The 5122-nt window shown below is 40.1% G+C and overlaps 1 non-coding gene across 1 annotated transcript; it reads right to left on the bottom strand.

Moving 5' to 3' along the window:
- Window positions 1–1373: 1373 nt before the first annotated feature.
- Window positions 1374–1455, bottom strand: Trnas-aga. The gene has a single exon. It is a non-coding gene; the product is annotated as a tRNA-Ser (tRNA).
- Between the last annotated feature and the right edge of the window lie 3667 nt (window positions 1456–5122).

Here is a 5122-nt window from a genome sequence, read left to right as displayed (position 1 = left end):
ATACCAGTATACAAAAAGCTTGATTTTTTTTTATAATGGACCGTTATTGTAAACACGAATCTATCAGTGGTTTGCAATCTAATTTGTGATGCAGTAAATGAATATCACAGAAAATTGAAGAAAAATAAAACTAAATAAAAAGAAAGATTTAGCAGACCTTGAACCTGGAATTAATTATAGTATCACATGATCTCGTCTTCTATAAGAATAATTAGATGTCTTAGAAAATCCAAACTTTAAATTTATCTCTGCTCATATGCTAACATACATATATGCACACACCCATCCACATAACAGTCTAACAATCCAAAAGCAATTTTCTTCATCTGTGAGTCCTGACTTCATGCACCCATATGCCTCATCTCGAGCCTTCCTCTTGTCTTCCTGTTTGGCGCCTTCATCTGCTTGTCCTTCACGTCATACATCCATAAACCTCCTTGGCCGTCCACTTCCCTCACTACCTGGCGTCTTTACCCTAGGTATCCATCTCCTAGTACACCCGGCTTCACTCCTCTGCACGTGCCCAAATCCACCTTGTCCTCAGTCCATCCAGCCTGCGGTTTCCCTGTCATATAGAAGTTATTCTGTCCCTTAACGTGATTATTCGTGAAGCTGCCAATCCCTCTTAATCTTAATGAAAAATCTAGGCATCTTCAACCCAAATAAGCTTTCTTTTTCAATCTTGCAAAAAAACCCTCTGTCAACATTCACTCGTGTTACTTTTTTTTTTTTTTTTTTTACATACTCCACCTTGCTTGCACATCCTTCTTCACTTCACCTGCCACACACCTTACTGCTGTCACAATCCTTATACATTACTTACAACACTCCTCCTTCTCTGCTATTCCTAACTTCTCCAAACAATATCAGAACTCCACTATTGGGATCCTGTCCCGAGTTTTCTTTAAGTCCACAAACAAGGTGGACCTCCTGGTCTTCATCAATACTCATCGGAAACATCGCATCCGTAGTGCCTTTTCTTGGCATGAAAACCATATCGTTACTCAACAATCACCTCCTCTCAGCCTAGCTTACACCACTCTGTCCCATGTCATGCTCAGGCTCTTAAACGTTTTAAAAGTCAGTGCCAGTACACTTCTCCGTTCCCCAAACGTCCTCTCCCTTTTGAGCATTCCGTTGAACAACTTCGTGAAAAACTCCGCTGATATATCTCTCATTTCTAATTTTGCTTTAGCACTCTATTGCTTCTCTTTTCTGAATTACTGTACCGTATACATGCATAGTAGTAACTGACTTTTATCTAATGTCAAGTGAGCAAAAAAAAAGATAAGAAATGTAATTCCGATTTGCTGATTTTACAAAGAACTGTCGTTGGATAATGATTTGGCTTATGCTTCAAAAAAAGCACCACTCGCAGTGAGTAGGATTCGAACCTACGCGGGAAGATCCCATCTGATTTCTAGTCAGACGCCTTAACCACTCGGCCATCACTGCTTATACAAAGAACCAGCGTAATATTCAATAACTAAGGGTAAGGAGGAAGGTACTCACATTTCTATCAACCAGGTGTGAAATAACCATATGCTTCAGCCAAAGAAGGCTCATACAATAACGGTTTTGTGAACCAGTTTTCTAATCCAGCTCAATAATTTACTCCGGATGTCAACGCTTACTAATTGTTCTAGGATGATTTTTCTGTTTGCAATGTCAAAAGTTAACCTAAGGTAAAAAGAAAGAAAGAAAGAAAGAAAAAAAAGAAGAAAAAAAAAAACTCTGCTAAGCAATGGTGTGTGTTACGTCTTACCTTGTAACCTGTACCTGGGTCTGTTCAATATTATCCGGTATTTATCAGTGTTTGTTTTCGGTATAGGGATGATTAGACTGCGCGTCCAGGGGCCAGGCAGAATACCTTATGACAAACTTAACTTATACAGGTGCAAAAGGGGATTACCACGTACCTGAGCTATAAGGTGGAGGATACTATAGGTAATTCCATCCTCACCTGGGGCGGACGCTTTTCCTTTGATTAGTGCATTGTTCAGTTCCCACTCAGTAAACTCAGCAAAGTCTGAAGGGTCGTTCTCGGAACATCCAATCTCAATAGCAAATTTACGTGCAATTTTAGATTGACTAAGGTGATTCTGAATATTTGTGAGAAGTAAGCTCACTTTGGACGCTCCAGCTCATTGACTAAAGAGCATATCTGCTTGTGCAAGAGGGTGTTATTTGGTTTGTCTGAGAGTCGATTTTTTTTTTCCAGACCTCAGACATTGAGATGTTATTGTTAATGCTTTGTAGGAGCTGTTCAAAGTGTTCATTTCTGATATGAGTTTTTAATTCCTGTAGATTCTTCTTTTCTTCCTGTAGATTCGCTTTTGTTCCCTTAATAGTGTAGGGTCACCGACCTACTTAGGTTGTTAGAGCGTTGTGAGTTGTTTCTCTTTTGGGTTTTCTTTGGATAGACCTAGGTGTTGTAGTAATCAGTAACCACTTTTATCATGTCCATGGAGAATTTATCAACACTCGTTATTATAATCGTTATACCAGTCATAAATGCGTGATTTAAAGTGGTGCTCAATGTAAGGAGGAATAGAAATTTTAAGTCTTTTTGTTTTTGCAGATTGACTATTATCAACAGCGTATCTCGTTACTGTTGCAAAGTGGTTACTGATTAGCTCTATTGCAAGCATGCTTCTGACGTTTACATGCACAGGATCCCCTCTTGTTACGTAATCTAGCCTGCCTCCCACCACTGAATTTGCCTGTCTGTATCATATATGGTCATAGATATATTGTTCACAAAATGTCGAAATTCTTCGCCATTTTCATTCCATTGGCTATCTCCAAATTTATAATGCCTAGCATTAAAATCTCCCATGCATATTGTGCCGTGATTCTGAAAGTTCTGGCAGTGAATCAGTCTGAAACTTTCTACACCTTGCGTGTACAGAGGCTGTTCGACTGTGTGAATGCTGATATTGCACATTATTATCATCAGACTTTTGCACCAGCTTATGCGATATGGTGTCATTAACATAAGTCAATAATCCCGTCATTCCTGTGTTCGTATAAGAATCGTACCCTCTAATTCTAGGGGCGGTTTTTATTTTAGTGGGTGATGTCAAGGGCTCTTGGAAACAGATAACGTCAACATCATTATGAATATAGTAAATCAAGTTATTAATTCTACGGTTAACACCACGTATATTCCATGAAAGAAAAGTAATTGTGTTCTTGTCTCCCATCACACCTTATGATTAGCTGATTGGTCAAACCTGTGTTTGATGAAATCCTTTGATCTGCATATGTCTTTTATAGCATTACATATCTGTGTTGTATCTTGTTTATTTGCGCACCTTCCTCATATTGATATTATGCGTATAATCCGTACCTGACGCAATTTTCTGAGTGTTTTCCCACAGTTCTTCCGTTTCCCGCACATCGTCGGCGTTATTTTCACTGTCGTCACCCCTTTCAGATGATTCATCGAGGGTAGTGTGGATAATATCAGAGACCTCATTCGTATTTTCAGCATCAATAACACCATTAGGAAGTATATTTTCCCTGTCTACACTATCACTTTTTCTTCACCTTAACCTTTTTTTTTTCAAATCAGCAAGATCTTGTCTGAGGCTTCTTATTTCCTCGGCCATTTCCTTGATGGGAAGGAATGATTCCACTGAGCATAGGAACATGAAGGATTCTCCTGCCGACACCGATGCTGATGACGAAGGATTCCGACTCGTTCAGACAAAAAAGAAGAAAATGAAGACCGTATAACGTGACTCCAGCAAATTGACTTGACAAACCAACCGGAAAAAAGACCAACCAACGCGAACCCATAAGACTGGCCTTTCCGGAGGACACGTCTACCGTCGATAAAATCAGGTGGATGAAGGAGGTAAGCCAGCTGTCGCCCCTCCAAGGAGACATGGTTCAGGGGAAGTGGACATCCTCTCGCTACGTCTACGTACGACGGGAGCAACAAAACTACGTGGCCCTGATAGTTAATGGCACTTTCGCGGGGATTTCTCTCCAGAAAAAAGACGACTAAAGCGAAAGAAACGGGGAATACCTGGTTACCAGGTTTCCGAAGAGGGCCACCGCAGAGGAAGCACAGCATCTTCCGGGTATTTTTAAAGCTCGGAGGATTTACAAGGATGAGCAGCTCTTAAATAGGACCATCATTGTATGGAGCGGAGAACAGCCGCCACCTAAAGAGTACCAATTCTTTGGAAGATACATAGAGGCGAGCTCCATTCGACCGTGGAGCCCAGAGGTTGTGGCCCGCTACAAGTGCTAGGGTTACGGCCACGTAGCTAAGTTTTGCAGGAAAGAAACATCTTGTGCTGTCTGTGCTCAAACAGATGCCCATCCTTAAGGTAAGTTGAGTAAGTTTATTTACCACCCTAGCTATTTGTCAGGCGTGGGCAATCATGATTACAGTTTTTTTCAAATATCTGACATAGTACAGTAGTCTGTGACTACTGTAATTGTACATGGTAAATAGAAATATAAACCATACGTCATTATATTACTTTCATATGCTTTTGCCAATGTGTTTACATAACACTGTTATTTGTTTACGGTAGTTATTACATGGTAAATTTAGGATATAGTACGAGCATATTTTCCATTGTATTATATTAAATTAAATATTCACATAGTTCTTTATACCTCATGATAGGTGGTCTGAAAGGCTGTTTCACATGACATTCCGAGACATAGTACTCAAGCGTTCGCTTAATTTCTTCGTTACACAGTCTACATCTAGATTCATCTGCACTTCCTGCACAGTGTGGTTGACAGTACATTCTGTAACATAAACGTATTCTGGCAATAACGTCACATTGCCTGGTTTGACTTCGGTGCCACCCATAAGAAGGCTTGCTATCTTTGTACTGATCATAATGCCTTATGGTACTGCTTTCAGCCCACTGAGTGTTCGTCAGATCTACAAGTTCTTCCCTATGAAAACTTTTCAATATATGGGCAACCCTAGCAAGAGACATCCCAATGTCTATGTTCACAGTATCTTTGCTGCAGGCTCACTTCTCCAATTTGTCTGCGTGGTCACGCTTGCGTATGCCAACATGAGAGTGTATCCATACAAATTGAATGTTGCATAAGTTATGTTATGCTTAATGCAACTCACAGTTTC

This window comes from Penaeus monodon, chromosome 26 (genome assembly GCF_015228065.2).
Source record: "Penaeus monodon isolate SGIC_2016 chromosome 26, NSTDA_Pmon_1, whole genome shotgun sequence".
Taxonomy (NCBI): Eukaryota; Metazoa; Arthropoda; class Malacostraca; order Decapoda; family Penaeidae; genus Penaeus; species Penaeus monodon.
Note: the sequence above shows the minus strand (reverse complement) of the source record. Positions and strands in the feature narration are given on the sequence as shown.